The sequence below is a fragment of the Cervus elaphus genome, chromosome X, assembly GCF_910594005.1.
Source record: "Cervus elaphus chromosome X, mCerEla1.1, whole genome shotgun sequence".
NCBI lineage: Eukaryota > Metazoa > Chordata > Mammalia > Artiodactyla > Cervidae > Cervus > Cervus elaphus.
In genome coordinates, this window is record NC_057848.1 from 54,904,007 (window position 1) to 54,911,768 (window position 7,762).

The window sequence follows — 7,762 nt, forward strand, 5'->3', positions numbered from 1 at the left end:
ACCCATCACCAGCTGAATGGGTAAACAAAATGTGATGGGAAACTACTTAGCACTAAAAAGGAATTAGCTATCGATACATACAACAAGTTAGATAATCTCAAAATATTTATACTGAGTGAAAGAAACCAGACAAATGAAAGCACATACTGCATGATTCCATTTATAGAAAATTCTAGAAAACGGAAACTAATCAGTAGTGACACAGAGCAGAAGAATGATTGCCTGGAGCAGGAGAAGAAGAGGGGAGGGAGGAGGGGGACAGAGTCAAAGGTTCATGAAGAAACTTTGGGGAGTGAATGGTAATGAATATTATCTTGATTGTGGAGATGGTTTCATGAGTGTGTAAAGATGCCAAAATTTATCAAAATGGACACTTTAATTATGACCTGTTTATTCTGTGTCAATTATATCTCTATAATTTTTTTTTAAAGTGGCTAAGGACTTCCTTGGTGGTCCAGGGGTTTAGACTCTGCACTTATAACGCAGGGGACAAGGGTTCGATCCCTAGTCAGGGAAATAAGATCCCACATGCTGTGTAGTGCAGCCAAAAAATAAAAATAAAATAAAAAGCCACACAGTTATAAAATATTTTATTTATTTATTTATTTGGAGGCTAATTACTTTACAATATTGTATTGGTTTAGCCATACATTGACATGAATCTGCCACGGGTGTACATGTGTTCCCCATCCCTCTGGGTCATCCCAGTGCACCAGCCCTGAGCACCCTGTCTCATGCATCGAACCTGGACTGGTGATCCGTTTCACATATGATAATATACATGTTTCAATGCCATTCTCCCAAACCATCCCACCCTCGCCCTCTTCCACAGAGTCCAAAAGACCTGTTCTATACATCTATGTCTCTTTTGGTGTCTCGCATACAGGGTTATCATTACCATCTTTCTAAATTCCATATATATGTGTTACTATACTGTATTGGTGTTTTTCTTTCTGGCTCACTTCACTCTGTATAATGAGCTTGTTTCATCCATCTCATTAGAGCTGATTCAAATGAATTCTTTTTAATGGCTGAGTAATATTCCATGGTGTATATGTACCACAGCTTTCTTATCCATTCGTCTGCTGATGGGCATCTAGGTTGCTTCCATGTCCTGGCTATTATAAACAATGCTGCAATGAACATTGGGGTGCATGTGTCTCTTTCAATTCTGGTTTCCTCGGTGTGTATACCCAGGAGTGGGATTGCTGGGTCATATGGCAGTTCTATTTCCAGTTTTTTTTTTCTCCACCATGTCAAGTTTATTATTCCAATGGCACTAATACAGCTGGAGGTGCTCAGTGACACTGTGTGGGAGGGGTTTCCTGCCTTCTAGCTTCTGTCCAAAGAGAACATCTACCCGCTTGTTTCTTTCCCCTTTCTGGAGGAAAATCCACTATGGGCCATTTACCCAAATAAACCTCTTAATGCGTTTATTTTTAGCTTTTTTTTGACATTATGTTTCCCTCCCAACAAAAAAGTATTGGTTGTCCCATCCCCTCCCCCATCCCCACCGGCCAGATAAGTCCCTGCTGCAAGGGCACTTCTGTTGCCCCTGAAATCTGGAAATAAATATCGAAAGAAATGGCATCAAGTGTTCATGTTGAGCGATGGCACGAAGTGGGCCCCAGAAACCTGTCAGGCAGAGCATTACTGGGTCTGGACAGCCTCGAGGTGTCATGGAGAATGTGGGGGCTTGTTGCTGTGGTCACTGTCCCTGGGCGCGAGGGCTGCGCCAAGTCCCACCCGATGGCGGGCTGAGCGGAGGCCACCTACAACTTGTCCAGGAAGTTGTCCAGGGCTGGGATGCCCTCTTTCAGGCCTTTGCGCTTGCGCGTCTCCACCACCACTTAACTGGGGCGGCTGGTGTTGTCAAAAGGGTCACCGGGCAGGATCTGCCAGTGGTCAAACACACACTGGGGGAAGGCCTGGCCACCCGTGTTGGACCTCAGGTCAGCAGTGAAGCCGAAGGACTCATTGACAGGAAGGTAGGCCTTCACAACAAACATAGGGGTGCCGGCCACCTGGGTCTCCTCAAAGATGTGACCCCACTTCCTGTTCAAGACACCGTAGATGCCACCAACCACTTGTTCCGGACACTGGATCTCCACAAGATAGATGGGCTCCATGAGCCGGGGCTGGACAGTCAGCACACTGGCATACAGGCAGCGCCGAGCCGTGGGGATGATCTGGCCACCCCCACGGTGGATAGCATCAGCGTGCAGTGTCACATCAAGGACATCAAAGCGCACACCCCGCATGTTCTCCTCACACAGCGCCCCCTCCTTGGTGGCCCACTGGAAGCCAGCCACCACACTGTCCTTGATCTCATTGAGGTACTGCATACCCTTGGTGATGTCTCTGCAGATGTTGGGGCCCGTGCCATCAGGGCCGAAGCACCAGATCTTACGGGCCTCGGCCACGTCCCACTCGTACTTCTCAGCCAGGTAGTGGGCCCGCTGCTTGAGCTCCTGGTGGGCGGACACCTCGCCCTTGTCGATGTCCTCAGCCAGGCCATCAGGGAAGGGTCGTGCCTTCATGTAAAGCCTATTGTGCTTGTTGGGGGACTTAGACAGGCAGAGCACGTTCGACTCCTCACTGGCAGTCTCCCGGTATGAGACAACTGGGTCAGATTTCTTGATGGGGATGCAGGCGTGATCCTCCTGCAGGTCCTTGAGGCAGATCTCCAAATGCAGATCCCCAGCCCCTGCAATGATGTGCTCCCCAGACTCCTTGATGATGCACTGCACCATGGGGTCCGACTTGGCCAGCCGCTTCAGACCTTCCACCAGCTTGGGCAGGTTGGCTGGGTTCTTGGCCTCCACAGCGACCCTGACAACAGGGTTCACACTGAACTTCATCACTCACATGTTGTGGGCATGCTCAAAGGTGGTGATGGTGCCAGTCTTCACCAGGAACTGGTCCACGCCCACAAGGCCCACAGTGTTGCCACAAGGCACATCCTCGATGGGCTCCACGTAACGGCCCATCATCAGGATTGTCCCCTGGATCAGCTTCAGGTACAGGTCCTCCTTCTTCCCAGGAGTATAGTTGGGTCCCATGATGCGGACCTTCAGTCCAGTGGACACCAGCCCTGAGAAGACCCGGCCGAAAGCATAGAACCGACCTTTGTCAGAGGTCGGCACCATTTTGGAAATGTACATCATGAGAGGGCCTTTGGGATCACAGCTTTTAATGCCCTTGGCTGCCTCATCGTCTGGGGGCCCCTCGTACAGGAGCTCACAGCGGTACTTCTGGGCCGTCACAGGGGAAGGCAGGTGGATGGTGATCATCTGCAGCAGGGCATCCCCAGCAGGCAGTCAGCAGCGCATCACAGCCTTCAGAAGTGGTTTGCCCTCCTTGTCCTTATCTTCACTGTCCAACTTGATGTCCAGTTTTTCAATTAGTTTTGCCATCTCCTCTTTCTTGAAGTTCATGATTGCATCAAACACCTTGAAGATTGGGTCCAGGATGAGCTGGCAGAACGTCCGTGGCAGCTTCTTGCCATCAGGGCTGTTGGCTGACTTGCTGAACTTGCCAGTGGCTGGATCAAAGTATCGGTCTCCCCAGAGCTTTTTCATCATGTCCTCCACCTTCTTGGCCTGCTCAGCAGGCCCTAGCTGCCCCTCGCCCTTGGCGGCAAACTTGACCACATACATCTCTGCAAACTGCTTCAGGGTAAAGGCCCAACCATGGAGACCAGACCCGAAGTCAACGGTACCAAGGACAGGGTCGATCATGATGTTGCCCATGGGGACACTCTTGCCCTCGCCATAGGTGGAGATAATGACATTGACGTTCTCCCCGACGCACTGGAAGGTTTGGTAGAGCTCCCCAGGCTCCAGCTACAGCTCAAGCAGGGCCTGGTCCATCTTGTTCATCATCAGCACCGGCTTGATGCGCTCAGCGATGGCTGGCACAGCACCATCTCTGTCTGCACACACACACCTGACACGCAGTCCACCACCACCAAGGCACCATCAGTGACATGGAGTGTGGTTGTCACCTCTGAGGAAAAGTCAACATGCCCAGGGGAGTTGATGAGGTTGATGAGGAAGCCAGAGCCATCCTTGCTCTGCTTGATGAAATTCAAGTCGTTCTCTGAAAGCTCGTAGAAAAGGGAGATGGCCGTTGACTTGATGGTGATGCAACGCTCCTGCTCATCCTTCCGGGTGTCAGTGGAGCAGGTCTCCCCAGCCCGGGCAGAGGCGATGATACCCACCTTGCACACCAGGGAGTCCATCAGAGTGGACTTGCCATGATCCACGTGGGCAATGACAGACACGTTCTGGATGTTGGCCTTCTTGTCCATGATGGCCCAGATCTGGTCTACTGTGAAGTTCACCATGGGGGCAGATGGCAGTGGATTCTCCCAGGCAGATCCAAGGAAGCTAGGTCGCGCCAAGGATGGCGGCGATGACGGCGGAAGAGCTATTTCCAGTTTTTTAAGGAATCTCCACACTGTTCTCCATAGTGGCTCTACTAGTTTGCATTCCCACCAACAGTGTAAGAGGGTTCGCTTTTCTCCACACCCTCTCCAGCATTTATTGCTTGTAGACTTGGATAGCAGCCATTCTGACTGGTGCAAAATGGTACCTCATTGTGGTTTTGATTTACATTTCTCTAATAATGAGTGATGTTGAGCATCTTTTCATGTGTTTGTTAGTCATCTGTATATCTTCTTTGGCAAAATGTCTGTTTAGTTCTTTGACCCATTTTTTGATTGGGTCATTTATTTTTCTGGAATTGAGCTGCAGGAGTTGCTTGTATATTTTTGAGATTAATTCTTTGTCAGTTGCTTCATTTGCTATTATTTTCTCCTATTCTGAAAGCTGTCTTTTCACCTTGCTTAGAGTTTCCTTTGTTGTGAAAAAGCTCTTAAGTTTAATTAGGTCCCATTTGTTTATTTTTGCTTTCATTTCCAATATTCTGGGAGGTGGGTCATAGAAGATCCTGCTGTGATTTAAGTCGGACAGTGTTTTGCCTGTGTTTTTCTCTAGGAGTTTTATAGTTTCTGGCCTTATGTTTAGATCTTTAATCCATTTTGAGTTTATTTTTGTGTATGGTGTTAGAAAGTGTTCTAGTTTCATTCTTTTACAAGTGGTTGACCAGTTTTCCCAGCACCACTTGTTAAAGAGGTTGTCTTTTTTCCATTGTATATGCTTGCCTCCTTTGTCAAAGATAAGGTGTCCATAGGTACGTGGATTTATCTCTGGGCTTTCTATTCTGTTCCATTGATCTATATTTCTGTCTTTGTGCGAGTACCAAACTGTCTTGATGACTGTGGCTTTGTATATAGTCTGAAGTCAGGCAGGTTGATTCCTCCAGTTCCATTCTTCTTTCTCAAGATTGCTTTGGCTATTCGAGGTTTTTTGTATTTCCATACAAATTGTGAAATTATTTGTTCTAGTTCTGTGAAGAATACCGTTGGTAGCTTGATAGGGATTGCATTGAATCTACAGATTGCTTTGGGTAGTATAGTCATTTTGACGATACTGATTCTTCCAATCCATGAACATGGCATATTTCTCCATCTGTTTGTGTCCTCTTTGATTTCTTTCACCAGTGTTTTATAGTTTTCTATGTATAGGTCTTTTGTTTCTTTAGGTAGATTTATTCCTAAGTATTTCATTCTTTTCGTTGCAATGGTGAATGGAATTGTTTCCTTAATTTCTCTTTCTGTTTTCTCATTGTTAGTGTATAGGAATGCAAGGGATTTCTGTGTGTTGATTTTATATCCTGCAACTTTACTATATTCATTGATTAGCTCTAGTAATTTTCTGGTGGAGTCTTTTTTCTATGTAGAGGATCATGTCATCTGCAAACAGTGAGAGTTTCACTTCTTCTTTTCCAATCTGGATTCCTTTTACTTCTTTTTCTGCTCTGATTGCTGTGGCCAACACTTCCAAAACTATGTTGAATAGTAGTGGTGAGAGTGGGCACCCTTGTCTTGTTCCTGATGTCAGGGGAAATGCTTTCAATTTTTCACCATTGAGGATAATGTTTGCTGTGGGTTTGTCGTATATAGCTTTTATTATGTTGAGGTATGTTCCTTCTAATCCTGCTTTCTGGAGGGTTTTTATCATAAATGAATGTTGAATTTTGTCAAAGGCTTTCTCTTCATCTATTAAAATAATCATATGGTTGTTATTTTTCAATTTGTTAATGTAGTGTACTACATTGATTGATTTGTGGATATTGAAGAATCCTTGCATCCCTGGGATAAAGCCCACTTGGTCATGATGATCTTTTTTTTTTTTTTTAACAAGAAGATTTCTAAGGGATTTTATTTTTATTTTTTTGTCATTAAAGTTATCTCTATGATTTTTTTTTTTATTAGTTGGAGGCTAATTACTTCACAACATTTCAGTGGGTTTTGTCATACATTGATATGAATCAGCCATAGATTTACACGTATTCCCCATCCCAATCCCCCCTCCCACCTCCCTCTCCACCCGATTCCTCTGGGTCTTCCCAGTGCACCAGGCCCGAGCACTTGTCTCATGCATCCCACCTGGGCTGGTGATCTGTTTCACCATAGATAGTATACATGCTGTTCTTTTGAAATATCCCACCCTCACGATGATCTTTTTAATATGTTGTTGGATTCTGTTTGCTAGAATTTTGTTAAGAATTTTTGCATCTATGTTCATCAGTGATATTGGCCTGTAGTTTTCTTTTTTTGTGGCATCTTTGTCAGGTTTTGGTATTAGGGTGATTGATGGTGGCCTCATAGCTATGAGTTTGGAAGTTTACCTTCCTCTGCAATTTTCTGGAAGAGTTTGAGTAAGATAGGTGTTAGCTCTTCTCTAAATTTTTGGTAGAATTCAGCTGTGAAGCTGTCTGGTCCTGGGCTTTTGTTTGCTGGAAGATTTCTGATTATAGTTTCAATTTCCGTGCTTGTGATGGGTCTGTTAAAATTTTTCATTTCTTCCTGGTTCAGTTTTGGAAAGTTGTACTTTTCTAAGAATTTGTCCATTTCTTCCAAGTTGTCCATTTTATTGGCATAGAGCTGCTGGTAGTAGTCTCTTATGATCTTTTGTATTTCTGTGTTGTCTGTTGTGATCTTTCCATTTTCATTTCTAATTTTGCTGATTTGATTTTTCTCCCTTTGTTCCTTGATGAGTCTGGTTAATGGTTTGTCAATTTTATTTAACTTCTCAAAGAACCAGCTTTTGGCTTTGCTGATTTTTCTATCATCTCTTTTGTTACTTTTGCAATTGTTTCTGCCCTAATTTTAAAGATTTCTTTCCTTCTACTAACCCTGGGGTTCTTCATTTCTTCCTTTTCTAGTTGCTTTAGGTATAGAGTTAGGTTATTTATTTGACTTTTTTCTTGTTTCTTGAGGTAAGCTTGTATTCCTATGAACCTTCCCCTTAGCACTGCTTTTACAGTGTCCCATAGGTTTTGGGTTGTTGTGTTTTTATTTTCATTCATTTCTATGCATAGTTTGATTTCTTTTTTGATTTCTTCTGTGATTTGTTGGTTATTCAGCAGCGTGTTGTTCAGCCTCCATATGTTGGAATTTTTAATAGTTTTTCTCCTGTAATTGACATCTAATCTTACTGCATTGTGGTCAGAAAAAATGCTTGGAATGATTTCAATTTTTTTGAATTTACCAAGGCTAGATTTATGGCCCAGGATGTGATCTATCCTGGAGAAGGTTCCATGTGCACTTGAGAAAAAGGTGAAATTCATTGTTTGGGAGTGAAATGTCCTATAGATATCAATTAGGTCTAACTGGTCTATTGTATCATTTAAA

General features: G+C 44.5%; 1 pseudogene across 1 annotated transcript; it reads right to left on the bottom strand.

Annotated features, from left to right (window-relative positions):
• Window positions 1–1,757: 1,757 nt before the first annotated feature.
• Window positions 1,758–4,420, bottom strand: LOC122689755 (annotated as a pseudogene). Its single transcript, XR_006339913.1, has one exon. The product of XR_006339913.1 is annotated as an elongation factor 2-like (transcript).
• Window positions 4,421–7,762: the final 3,342 nt, after the last annotated feature.